The following is a 14,687-nucleotide window of genomic DNA, read 5'->3' on the forward strand; positions in this document are numbered from 1 at the left end:
ATCTTGTCAATCGTCATTTACTCAATGTCATTCATAGATTTTGCGACGCTGGATCATACACATGAACGTAACCTGGTGAAGGCATACAGCAATAATAAATAAAGCGAGGTATGCATCATTACAACGTACAACATCCATCTTTAAACTTGACATTCATACAATTATCGGAACAGACATTTCATCATCACGGCTCGTTGGTCTAGGGGTATGATTCTCGCTTAGGGTGCGAGAGGTCCCGGGTTCAAATCCCGGACGAGCCCAACATTTTATCATGTTTTAATTTGCCCACTTTGTCGCCATCGATAATATCCTACTTTGCTAAAACTTATTAAGCCCACATTTTGTTTTAATTCCTTTAAAGAGCAAAAGCGTCTAACAGCCAAGCCAGATAAGCAATGAAATATACATTTCTTCACTAAGCTCTGAGTAACACCTGTACACAATGACAATCTGATATTGATAACAAAGAATTGTCAATGTAGTGTCATCGTAAATTATCTGACTACATATATGGTATATTATTGCACATTTTTCAGTGGAAAGTAATTATGTGAATACGAGTTGTTGGTATACCAATTTTGTTTTATATAAAATCAAGGGTGCCAAAATACGCTTGAAAAATCAGCGTCCTCAATGTAGCTATAGCGGTTCTTATAATCATGTCTGCAAGCTAATATTCGTCAAAAGACATTTAAAAGTTCATACAGGAGATATATAGACATTTCAATTTATCATGCTTTACAAATGGTATGACCATGGCCAACAACAAGAGTAAACAGATACATTTCTAATCTATCTACGGTGCACAATTGTATCCCATGTATAACGATATAAGCATGGAAATGTAAAAAAGGATTATCAGTGCTAATACTTAACGAATTAAATATATGAAGACCTATCCGAGATGATGCTACACGTCTCTTCTTCCAAATATCTACAGCAATCATAGCCAAAATCACGCCTACAAATCTAGACCAAGAGTGTTTAATAAAAGTCGTTAGGCACGTGGTAAAGATTATTTACACACATTGTCATGCGAAACCTTTTGGTGCATATAACAGCAGTGCACCATTCAAAGCATCGATTATCTCTTCTGTTCCATTTGATACCATGCCTCTGGGACGTTGAATCGACAGCAATGAAAATGCGTCAGCCGCCATAATTTCTAGTTGGAGAGTTCATTCTTTGACACTACTCGAAGGTTAATTCCAGCTTAGATATTTTTTTATACTCCAAATACCGGAAGGAATGACTCAAGGTTTTACATTTCCATGAAGGCAACACTCAGTTTCATTGATTACAAGAGAAGCTGGCTTTTTCTTCCGAGTTATCTATAGGAATTCCATGCGCTAAACAACAGTGATGTGATGCGATTTTGATTTTGAACGTAGCTTTAACAGTTTTTCAGTCATATCGCTTCGATACCTGCAATGTGCCACTTTATAGTGATGTCTAGCAGTGGGGCATCATGCCGCAGACATGTATTATGATATCCCACCCAGTCACATTATCCTAACACCAGGCCGACCAGTCCTAACACTAACCTCTTAATGCTGGGCGCCAAAAGAGGCATCTGGTAGTACCATTTGTGTAAGTACTCCATGTAATATTTGAATACAGTAGTTAAAGAACCCCAAAGCTGAATTAGAAGTATTAACATATATTGTTATGCATCTCTTTATTGAATTGGGATAAAGGGATGGTATTATTATTGTGTTGAAAAAATATGCTAAAGATAATAATTCATTTCTTAATTGTTATGACGAAAATATATTTATTTGTTCAAGTGTATAGTTGGTCCTAATAATTTATATGATCGGCTATGATGAAAGCATTTCCTGTTGGTCGAATTAAACGGATATATTCATACGTCTTAAAATGGCTATATTTTGGTAGCTGACCCTGATGAAACTGAAAATCTACACAATGCTCACAATGGTTACTGACTAGTTCCTGAACGTTAACTGCTAAGAAGGAATGTCTAAGCAACTTTTAAAAAAGAACAGTAAACGAACTAGTGTTTTAACAGTATGAAGCTGGGATGGTGTTGTATTTAGCGAAGACACATTTTGTGGACTTTTCGTAAGTGGTTTTTTGACACTTATCATATGTCAATGTCATTTATATATTCTGCCACGCTGTATCATAAAACTTGACCGTAAGCTAGCAAAACCATACAGTAATGACAAAATCCACTGAGGTATGCTGCATTAAATGTTTAGCCAACACTATTAAACTTGTCATACAGGCAATTATCGGAACAGATATAATTTTTAACTACGGCTCGTTGGTCTAGGGGTATGATTCTCGCTTCGGGTGCGAGAGGTCCCGGGTTCAAATCCCGGACGAGCCCAATATTTTATTATGTTTCACGTCGTTACTATAATGCCGAATCTTTCTTCACTTTTTTCTAAACTCTTCATTTTAATTGTTTCAAATAGCACAAAACATCTCACCGCTAAACCTGGTCACATGCACTAATACATATATGTAACTAAAAGTATATATCTACACAAAGGTCTGATTAACATTTGTGTACAATGACATATTGACAAAAACATCAGTGCAAGACAAATGTGTGCCTAAAGAGTGACAGGTGTATTCGACAGCATAAATCGTTGGTCAAAGGAACTGGTTATATCTTTGGGTATCATAACTCTCGTTCAGCATGTAATTCAGTAACAGGAAGGTCTAAACATTAGACACCTGGCCTGCACTAATGACAACGAAATAGAATCGTAAATATTGTGACTGAATGTGTGATATTTGGTCACACATTTTCAATACAAAGAATTATGTGAATGTGACTTGGTGCTATATCAGTTATTTATAAAAGAAAACGAGACGATATTCGCATGAAAAATTAGCGTCCTCTTTGTATTTATATACGATAGTACAACCAAACCTGTAAACAAATATTCTACAAAAAAGACATTAAGAACTATATACACCAGGTATATTGAAAATTAAATCTCATCGAACTTTGCTGATGACATGATCAAGGCCATCATCAAGAGCACACATAGAAATGATGATTGGTATAACAGCTATAAAACGAGAAGGTACTCATTTCTTATCTCTGTGCGACGCACGATTTTATCCCATGTATGATGGTTTTAGTTCTAAAGATGTCCATTTTCTATAGCTGTCAGAATTGTAATATAGATAAGCAGATTAGCTTGCGCATGTCACGTATAAGTCTAGACAAGTGAAAACAGCAATGACAATTCGATAATCAATAGTATGTATCTTTCATCTAATAACGTCATATCTACATGACGATATTCAGATTAAATAATATCAAAGAAAGTAGAAATTGAACAATTTGTTACATTGTTTCGATGAGATAATACATCACATTAATCAGTCGAGTAATATTGCCTTTCAACACCAATTACTACATAGTCGTTGAAACACCTATATTCTTCAATGAGTGTTCCCAAAACTTAACAGAAATTTCAACAATCTGGAACACACAAAAACAATTGGATGCAGATCTTTCTGTTTCTCTTATGGCGCTAAATAAGTTGTAGTAGATTTTGTTGTTATCGAATAATGGTTTTCAGACATCGTAGCGATATGTCTGAAAAATTCATAACATTGAAGTAATGTATCATTGACCAGTATCCACCATAACTAAATATCACTTCGCATTAAATTGCAAAGACTATTCGTTGCTGTAAGCCGAAGGATGGAAACAAAATACAAAGAATGCGTGACATAATTCTGCTCATCGTGAAATATAGTATACATGTAATGCATTGAACATGTAAAGCTTTATCATTTGATTTATATATTCTGTTTATCAATGTTTCAAAAGTCTGTTTCAGTATTTTGATGCAATTTAACCTTTAAATACTATTACAAAATGTCCTTTATCATACATCTGATCGTCACTGATAAGTTCAGTTTTAGCACATTTCACAAGCGTTATCTTGTCAGTCGTCATTACCCAACGTCATCTATGGATTTTGCAACGCTGTATCATAAAACATGAAAGTAACTTGGTGCAGGTATACATCAATGATAAAAAGATGGAGATATGCTGCATTATACTATACAACTTCCATCATTAATCTTCACATTCTCTTTTTCGACACGGCTCGTTGGTCTAGGGGTATGATTCTCGCTTAGGGTGCGAGAGGTCCCGGGTTCAAATCCCGGACGAGTCCAACGTTTTTAATCATGTTTCTACTTCGTCCACTTTGTCTCGATGTTTGCAAATATTCTTCAAGAGACATTAAACAATATATATGAGATTGATGGATATTTCAATCGTATTTGACTTTACATATGACATGAATGTGACCAACATAAAGAGTACACAATGTGATAACTGATAGAGCATTACAAACCGAGAACGAGTTCATATCTAATGTATCCACGATGCATGATTTTATCCATTGTATGATGCTATAAACAAGAGAATATAACAAGGGATCATCAGTCCTAATATATACTTAAGGAATTATATATATATATATTTATATATATATATATATATATATATATATATATATATATATATATATATATATATATATATATATAATTGTGTGTGTGAGTGTGATTTGAATTTTTAACGTAGCTTTAACAATCTTTTGAGTCATATCGCTACGATGTCCGCAGTGATGTCTAGCACCGGGGCATCATGACACAGACATGTAGCATGATGTCCCACTCAGTCACATTATCCTGAAACAAGGTCAACCAGTCCTATATCTAACCTCTTAATGCTGAGCGACTAGCGATTTATGCCGATAAATCAGTCTTTCACCCGTGATGATGCTGATTCTCTGATGAGGGGCTGATACCACAACATCGTCCATCAGTATCAACACAGATTTGTGGTGTTGATTTATCGGACTATTTGCGAGGCAGCTGTTAATACCATTTTTATGTCCTTTGTACGACTCGCCCGTGAATTGAAACTCCAACCTCCCGCATCCGAGGCGGACGCTCAAACCACTAGCCCACCGGAGCGGTCCAACACGGTAAAGAAACTTATTGCAATAGCAAAATGTGTACTGCTTTTAGGGATTCTATTATAAGCCGTCGAAATCAAAACATTAAAGAAACTTCGATTAAAGCCTTCAACTTAATTGATCTCTTATTCGTTGTTTTTTGATAATTTGTAGACTGTTAAACAAAATTAAAAGAACTACATTTTGAAAACAAATAATTCAAGGTATTAGTATACGGCTTGATTGTGTTCACTTTCGAAAGAACACAATATTGAAGCAAGTAAACCTGAACAGTACACTTTATAGTCAAATTTCTTTTCACATTAGATTGCGAAGACAATGTGTAGCTGTAAGCCGGTGGATAGGAAATTACGTCATAGTATAGATGCGTGAAAATTCTGCAGACTTTAAAGTACAATATACAGGTAAGGCATTGAAACAATACGCAATAACCATTTGACTTGTTTATTCTCTTTATCAATTCTTTTACAATTATTTTTGTCCAGCCATTGCGCGCGCATTTTAATTTTACCTTAATTGTAAGAAATATTCTTAAATCTCTGAACGTCACTAAGTTTATTTTGGGCACTTTTCATAAGTGAGTTGTTGTCATTTATAATCAGTCAATGTTATGTATAGATTTGGCCACGAAGTATCATAAATCATGAATGTAACCAAGTAAACACATACATCATTGATAAATCAATCGAGTTATGCTGCATTAAAATGTACACCTTACAAAATTAAACTTGATACGCATGTTATTATCGGAAAAATCTTATTTTCAACACGGCTTGTTGATATAGGGGTGTTATTCTTGCATAGGGAGCGAGAAGTCCCGAACGAGCGCAACAGTTTAGCATGTGTTATGCTGCCCAATTTGTGGTGATCGATACAATAATGTTGAATTTTTCTTCACTTTAAATTTCTAAACTCACTATCTGTTTAATTGCTTCAAGGAGCACAAACGTCTAACAGCTAGGCTAGTCTCTGCATGAATTAAATATATGTAATGAAATATATATTTATACACTAAGCTCGATCAACACCTGTGTACAATGGCAGATTGATGATAAATGTATAATCATTACATACATGTCCTTCCCTAATTGACTATGAAACGGCATCGTAAATTATGTGACAACGTATGCGATTTTGCTTCACACTTTTAAGTACAAAGAATCATGTGACTGAGTTGGTGTTATTCCACTTATTTATAAGAACAAGGTTGACAACATACGCTTGAAAACTTAGCGTCCTCAGTGTAGATACAGAAGATAGCTTAAACAATCCTACAAGCAAAAAGATCTTTAAAACTATATTCACTTTACAGATGAAATGACCATGGTCAACATCAAAAGTACACAGACAAGATGATAACTGATTTAATGTATACAAAACGAGTTCATTCCTAATCTAAATACGATGAACAATTTTATGTCATGCATGATAATATAAACAACTTTAAAAAGGGACTATGAATGCTAATAGATAATTAAATAGATAATCTCTTCTTTTCCAAATGAAACCAAACCTCTAGGACGTTGTATCGACAGGAAGTAATGAACATGCTTCAGTCACCTAAATTACAGTTTAATAAGTAATCTTTTTGCAACTACTGGAAGGATAATTCTAGCCAAAATATTTTTTATCTACTCTGTCCGAGAGAGTGACTCACGTTTCCATAAAGGTTACATTCTTTTGCTTTCATTACAAGATGAGCTGAGCTTTTCTTGCGAGTCATCTATCGAAATTCCATGCGGTAATCCAAACAAAATAGCATTGTATTTCAAAGTCCAAGAGGAAACACATCGAGTCTTTTCAATTAGCTTCTTTATTTTCAGAGAGATCGTAGCAAAATACAAACGCTGGCAATCTTGTCTTTGAAAAGTGCGTTCCGATTTCCCACCGTTCTGAGTCCAAACTAATGGCCCGACACGCCCATTCTGTCTAGAATCCATCAAAAACCTCCTTAGACACTGCAGAGCCGTTGGTCTTGAAGTTTTGGTCCTTTACCACGGGAGACTATATTGATCGGAGGCATGTTCACCACTGACAGCGGCACACAGGTTATACAAAATCGCACATTGAATCCCAGATTATGCATCCCAGATATCAACTTCAGTCAAAATCAGAGCTCAAAATCCAGGCCCATTGTGAAACCTCCAAATTCACACTTCCAGAATCAGACCTTCAGATTCAGACCACTCTACGGCTTAAGATAACTCCTGCAAAGTGGAATGCTCCAAAATAAAATGTGTTGCTTAATGATATTACTGTGTGACTTGACTTTAAAAATACCCTGATCATGGTGCAATCCACGGCTAGAGAATTCAAGGTAATTTATCTTCCCACTTGAAGCACTTTGCTCGTGCAGCATTGGGTGAACCGAACAGCGTATTTGGATATACCTTAAAACGTCAATAAACGACTCTCGGGGGTAACGCTGTACGGGGAAAAGAAATTTGAGGACATTTTACTTAAGGTATAATGCGTAATCATTAATTACACATACAAATTACTTGACAGTCGACTTTAAGAAAACAAATGAATCAAAGGACCTAATATGAACTAACCAAAGGCTATATATGATGAAAACAATATGGTCATTATGATTTACATATAGGAGATCCATGATATAGTTATATCAGAAAGCCTATAAACAATATAACATTAAACAGATTCATTTCATTGGAGTGAGAAACAGGCGAGCATTCCATAAACACGTGGTGAGGTCTGCAAAGACACATTAGCATGCAAAATGTTTTGTTATATAAGATAAAAGCTATGCAACATTCAACGGAAAGTTCTCTCTTCTGTTGGAACTTACACCATGTCTCTGGGAATATCACTTGACAGAAAGCAATACAAAAGCTTCAACCACCTCAATTCTAGTTGTAAAGGTAATGTTTTTGCAACTACAAGATGGTAATTCCAGCTGAAATAATGTTATACTCACTCTGAATACCTGATTGAATGACTCAATGTTTCACGCTTCCATGAAGGTAACACTCTTTTGCTTTCATTGCTAGACGAGCGGGTTTTTCCATTCGAGTCATCAATCGAAATTTCATGCGCTAAACACAACGAAATGTTATTGTATTTATAAGTCCAAAAGTAACTACACCAAATCTTTTCTATTAGTATCTTTAGTTTACGTGAGATTACAAAGTATACACGATGACAACATTGCCTTTTACAAGCGCGATCCAGTGTTTAATGGACTAATTATATGATACTGTCCATTTATATGTACATTTCCTAGTTCTGTGGAATTCCAACTTTAAAACACAAATACAGCTACTTTGATAATAACTAAAACATGACAAAAACAAAAATACCAAAGAAAACTGGAAACAAATTTTGATGCAATAACAACAAATGGCTATTGCTATCAGGGAATTCTATTTTAGAAGCGGTTACAATGAAAACATTAAAGAAAATCTAATATGGGCATGTACCATTCAAATGTAACTTCGATGATCACCGATAAATTCAGTTTGAGCTCTTTTTATAAACGTTATCTTGTCAATCGTCATTTACTCAATGTCATTCATAGATTTTGCGACGCTGGATCATACACATGAACGTAACCTGGTGAAGGCATACAGCAATAATAAATAAAGCGAGGTATGCATCATTACAACGTACAACATCCATCTTTAAACTTGACATTCATACAATTATCGGAACAGACATTTCATCATCACGGCTCGTTGGTCTAGGGGTATGATTCTCGCTTAGGGTGCGAGAGGTCCCGGGTTCAAATCCCGGACGAGCCCAACATTTTATCATGTTTTAATTTGCCCACTTTGTCGCCATCGATAATATCCTACTTTACTAAAACTTATTAAGCCCACATTTTGTTTTAATTCCTTTAAAGAGCAAAAGCGTCTAACAGCCAAGCCAGATAAGCAATGAAATATACATTTCTTCACTAAGCTCTGAGTAACACCTGTACACAATGACAATCTGATATTGATAACAAAGAATTGTCAATGTAGTGTCATCGTAAATTATCTGACTACATATATGGTATATTATTGCACATTTTTCAGTGGAAAGTAATTATGTGAATACGAGTTGTTGGTATACCAATTTTGTTTTATATAAAATCAGGGTGCCAAAATACGCTTGAAATCAGCGTCCTCAATGTAGCTATAGCGGTTCTTATAATCATGTCTGCAAGCTAATATTCGTCAAAAGACATTTAAAAGTTCATACAGGAGATATATAGACATTTCAATTTATCATGCTTTACAAATGGTATGACCATGGCCAACAACAAGAGTAAACAGATACATTTCTAATCTATCTACGGTGCACAATTGTATCCCATGTATAACGATATAAGCATGGAAATGTAAAAAAGGATTATCAGTGCTAATACTTAACGAATTAAATATATGAAGACCTATCCGAGATGATGCTACACGTCTCTTCTTCCAAATATCTACAGCAATCATAGCCAAAATCACGCCTACAAATCTAGACCAAGAGTGTTTAATAAAAGTCGTTAGGCACGTGGTAAAGATTATTTACACACATTGTCATGCGAAACCTTTTGGTGCATATAACAGCAGTGCACCATTCAAAGCATCGATTATCTCTTCTGTTCCATTTGATACCATGCCTCTGGGACGTTGAATCGACAGCAATGAAAATGCGTCAGCCGCCATAATTTCTAGTTGGAGAGTTCATTCTTTGACACTACTCGAAGGTTAATTCCAGCTTAGATATTTTTTTATACTCCAAATACCGGAAGGAATGACTCAAGGTTTTACATTTCCATGAAGGCAACACTCAGTTTCATTGATTACAAGAGAAGCTGGCTTTTTCTTCCGAGTTATCTATAGGAATTCCATGCGCTAAACAACAGTGATGTGATGCGATTTTGATTTTGAACGTAGCTTTAACAGTTTTTCAGTCATATCGCTTCGATACCTGCAATGTGCCACTTTATAGTGATGTCTAGCAGTGGGGCATCATGCCGCAGACATGTATTATGATATCCCACCCAGTCACATTATCCTAACACCAGGCCGACCAGTCCTAACACTAACCTCTTAATGCTGGGCGCCAAAAGAGGCATCTGGTAGTACCATTTGTGTAAGTACTCCATGTAATATTTGAATACAGTAGTTAAAGAACCCCAAAGCTGAATTAGAAGTATTAACATATATTGTTATGCATCTCTTTATTGAATTGGGATAAAGGGATGGTATTATTATTGTGTTGAAAAAATATGCTAAAGATAATAATTCATTTCTTAATTGTTATGACGAAAATATATTTATTTGTTCAAGTGTATAGTTGGTCCTAATAATTTATATGATCGGCTATGATGAAAGCATTTCCTGTTGGTCGAATTAAACGGATATATTCATACGTCTTAAAATGGCTATATTTTGGTAGCTGACCCTGATGAAACTGAAAATCTACACAATGCTCACAATGGTTACTGACTAGTTCCTGAACGTTAACTGCTAAGAAGGAATGTCTAAGCAACTTTTAAAAAAGAACAGTAAACGAACTAGTGTTTTAACAGTATGAAGCTGGGATGGTGTTGTATTTAGCGAAGACACATTTTGTGGACTTTTCGTAAGTGGTTTTTTGACACTTATCATATGTCAATGTCATTTATATATTCTGCCACGCTGTATCATAAAACTTGACCGTAAGCTAGCAAAACCATACAGTAATGACAAAATCCACTGAGGTATGCTGCATTAAATGTTTAGCCAACACTATTAAACTTGTCATACAGGCAATTATCGGAACAGATATAATTTTTAACTACGGCTCGTTGGTCTAGGGGTATGATTCTCGCTTCGGGTGCGAGAGGTCCCGGGTTCAAATCCCGGACGAGCCCAATATTTTATTATGTTTCACGTCGTTACTATAATGCCGAATCTTTCTTCACTTTTTTCTAAACTCTTCATTTTAATTGTTTCAAATAGCACAAAACATCTCACCGCTAAACCTGGTCACATGCACTAATACATATATGTAACTAAAAGTATATATCTACACAAAGGTCTGATTAACATTTGTGTACAATGACATATTGACAAAAACATCAGTGCAAGACAAATGTGTGCCTAAAGAGTGACAGGTGTATTCGACAGCATAAATCGTTGGTCAAAGGAACTGGTTATATCTTTGGGTATCATAACTCTCGTTCAGCATGTAATTCAGTAACAGGAAGGTCTAAACATTAGACACCTGGCCTGCACTAATGACAACGAAATAGAATCGTAAATATTGTGACTGAATGTGTGATATTTGGTCACACATTTTCAATACAAAGAATTATGTGAATGTGACTTGGTGCTATATCAGTTATTTATAAAAGAAAACGAGACGATATTCGCATGAAAAATTAGCGTCCTCTTTGTATTTATATACGATAGTACAACCAAACCTGTAAACAAATATTCTACAAAAAAGACATTAAGAACTATATACACCAGGTATATTGAAAATTAAATCTCATCGAACTTTGCTGATGACATGATCAAGGCCATCATCAAGAGCACACATAGAAATGATGATTGGTATAACAGCTATAAAACGAGAAGGTACTCATTTCTTATCTCTGTGCGACGCACGATTTTATCCCATGTATGATGGTTTTAGTTCTAAAGATGTCCATTTTCTATAGCTGTCAGAATTGTAATATAGATAAGCAGATTAGCTTGCGCATGTCACGTATAAGTCTAGACAAGTGAAAACAGCAATGACAATTCGATAATCAATAGTATGTATCTTTCATCTAATAACGTCATATCTACATGACGATATTCAGATTAAATAATATCAAAGAAAGTAGAAATTGAACAATTTGTTACATTGTTTCGATGAGATAATACATCACATTAATCAGTCGAGTAATATTGCCTTTCAACACCAATTACTACATAGTTGTTGAAAAACCTATATTCTTCAATGAGTGTTCCCAAAACTTAACAGAAATTTCAACAATCTGGAACACACAAAAACAATTGGATGCAGATCTTTCTGTTTCTCTTATGGCGCTAAATAAGTTGTAGTAGATTTTGTTGTTATCGAATAATGGTTTTCAGACATCGTAGCGATATGTCTGAAAAATTCATAACATTGAAGTAATGTATCATTGACCAGTATCCACCATAACTAAATATCACTTCGCATTAAATTGCAAAGACTATTCGTTGCTGTAAGCCGAAGGATGGAAACAAAATACAAAGAATGCGTGACATAATTCTGCTCATCGTGAAATATAGTATACATGTAATGCATTGAACATGTAAAGCTTTATCATTTGATTTATATATTCTGTTTATCAATGTTTCAAAAGTCTGTTTCAGTATTTTGATGCAATTTAACCTTTAAATACTATTACAAAATGTCCTTTATCATACATCTGATCGTCACTGATAAGTTCAGTTTTAGCACATTTCACAAGCGTTATCTTGTCAGTCGTCATTACCCAACGTCATCTATGGATTTTGCAACGCTGTATCATAAAACATGAAAGTAACTTGGTGCAGGTATACATCAATGATAAAAAGATGGAGATATGCTGCATTATACTATACAACTTCCATCATTAATCTTCACATTCTCTTTTTCGACACGGCTCGTTGGTCTAGGGGTATGATTCTCGCTTAGGGTGCGAGAGGTCCCGGGTTCAAATCCCGGACGAGTCCAACGTTTTTAATCATGTTTCTACTTCGTCCACTTTGTCTCGATGTTTGCAAATATTCTTCAAGAGACATTAAACAATATATATGAGATTGATGGATATTTCAATCGTATTTGACTTTACATATGACATGAATGTGACCAACATAAAGAGTACACAATGTGATAACTGATAGAGCATTACAAACCGAGAACGAGTTCATATCTAATGTATCCACGATGCATGATTTTATCCATTGTATGATGCTATAAACAAGAGAATATAACAAGGGATCATCAGTCCTAATATATACTTAAGGAATTATATATATATATATATATATATATATATATATATATATATATATATATATATATATATATATATATAATTGTGTGTGTGAGTGTGATTTGAATTTTTAACGTAGCTTTAACAATCTTTTGAGTCATATCGCTACGATGTCCGCAGTGATGTCTAGCACCGGGGCATCATGACACAGACATGTAGCATGATGTCCCACTCAGTCACATTATCCTGAAACAAGGTCAACCAGTCCTATATCTAACCTCTTAATGCTGAGCGACTAGCGATTTATGCCGATAAATCAGTCTTTCACCCGTGATGATGCTGATTCTCTGATGAGGGGCTGATACCACAACATCGTCCATCAGTATCAACACAGATTTGTGGTGTTGATTTATCGGACTATTTGCGAGGCAGCTGTTAATACCATTTTTATGTCCTTTGTACGACTCGCCCGTGAATTGAAACTCCAACCTCCCGCATCCGAGGCGGACGCTCAAACCACTAGCCCACCGGAGCGGTCCAACACGGTAAAGAAACTTATTGCAATAGCAAAATGTGTACTGCTTTTAGGGATTCTATTATAAGCCGTCGAAATCAAAACATTAAAGAAACTTCGATTAAAGCCTTCAACTTAATTGATCTCTTATTCGTTGTTTTTTGATAATTTGTAGACTGTTAAACAAAATTAAAAGAACTACATTTTGAAAACAAATAATTCAAGGTATTAGTATACGGCTTGATTGTGTTCACTTTCGAAAGAACACAATATTGAAGCAAGTAAACCTGAACAGTACACTTTATAGTCAAATTTCTTTTCACATTAGATTGCGAAGACAATGTGTAGCTGTAAGCCGGTGGATAGGAAATTACGTCATAGTATAGATGCGTGAAAATTCTGCAGACTTTAAAGTACAATATACAGGTAAGGCATTGAAACAATACGCAATAACCATTTGACTTGTTTATTCTCTTTATCAATTCTTTTACAATTATTTTTGTCCAGCCATTGCGCGCGCATTTTAATTTTACCTTAATTGTAAGAAATATTCTTAAATCTCTGAACGTCACTAAGTTTATTTTGGGCACTTTTCATAAGTGAGTTGTTGTCATTTATAATCAGTCAATGTTATGTATAGATTTGGCCACGAAGTATCATAAATCATGAATGTAACCAAGTAAACACATACATCATTGATAAATCAATCGAGTTATGCTGCATTAAAATGTACACCTTACAAAATTAAACTTGATACGCATGTTATTATCGGAAAAATCTTATTTTCAACACGGCTTGTTGATATAGGGGTGTTATTCTTGCATAGGGAGCGAGAAGTCCCGAACGAGCGCAACAGTTTAGCATGTGTTATGCTGCCCAATTTGTGGTGATCGATACAATAATGTTGAATTTTTCTTCACTTTAAATTTCTAAACTCACTATCTGTTTAATTGCTTCAAGGAGCACAAACGTCTAACAGCTAGGCTAGTCTCTGCATGAATTAAATATATGTAATGAAATATATATTTATACACTAAGCTCGATCAACACCTGTGTACAATGGCAGATTGATGATAAATGTATAATCATTACATACATGTCCTTCCCTAATTGACTATGAAACGGCATCGTAAATTATGTGACAACGTATGCGATTTTGCTTCACACTTTTAAGTACAAAGAATCATGTGACTGAGTTGGTGTTATTCCACTTATTTATAAGAACAAGGTTGACAACATACGCTTGAAAACTTAG

The 14,687-nt window shown here is 35.0% G+C and overlaps 6 non-coding genes across 6 annotated transcripts; all 6 read left to right on the forward strand.

Moving 5' to 3' along the window:
- The first annotated feature begins 188 nt into the window (after window positions 1-188).
- Trnap-agg (transfer RNA proline (anticodon AGG)) lies at window positions 189-260 on the forward strand. The gene has a single exon. It is a non-coding gene; the product is annotated as a tRNA-Pro (tRNA).
- A 2,021-nt stretch (window positions 261-2,281) lies between these two features.
- On the forward strand, window positions 2,282-2,353 carry Trnap-cgg (transfer RNA proline (anticodon CGG)). The gene has a single exon. It is a non-coding gene; the product is annotated as a tRNA-Pro (tRNA).
- A 1,747-nt stretch (window positions 2,354-4,100) lies between these two features.
- Trnap-agg (transfer RNA proline (anticodon AGG)) lies at window positions 4,101-4,172 on the forward strand. The gene has a single exon. It is a non-coding gene; the product is annotated as a tRNA-Pro (tRNA).
- Window positions 4,173-8,674: 4,502 nt separating this feature from the next.
- Window positions 8,675-8,746, forward strand: Trnap-agg (transfer RNA proline (anticodon AGG)). Its single transcript has one exon. It is a non-coding gene; the product is annotated as a tRNA-Pro (tRNA).
- Window positions 8,747-10,764: 2,018 nt separating this feature from the next.
- Window positions 10,765-10,836, forward strand: Trnap-cgg (transfer RNA proline (anticodon CGG)). Its single transcript has one exon. It is a non-coding gene; the product is annotated as a tRNA-Pro (tRNA).
- A 1,747-nt stretch (window positions 10,837-12,583) lies between these two features.
- On the forward strand, window positions 12,584-12,655 carry Trnap-agg (transfer RNA proline (anticodon AGG)). Its single transcript has one exon. It is a non-coding gene; the product is annotated as a tRNA-Pro (tRNA).
- The last annotated feature ends 2,032 nt before the right edge of the window (window positions 12,656-14,687 follow it).

Source organism: Sinohyriopsis cumingii, unplaced genomic scaffold (genome assembly GCF_028554795.1).
Source record: "Sinohyriopsis cumingii isolate HCF-2022 unplaced genomic scaffold, ASM2855479v2 utg003322l, whole genome shotgun sequence".
Taxonomy (NCBI): domain Eukaryota; kingdom Metazoa; phylum Mollusca; class Bivalvia; order Unionida; family Unionidae; genus Sinohyriopsis; species Sinohyriopsis cumingii.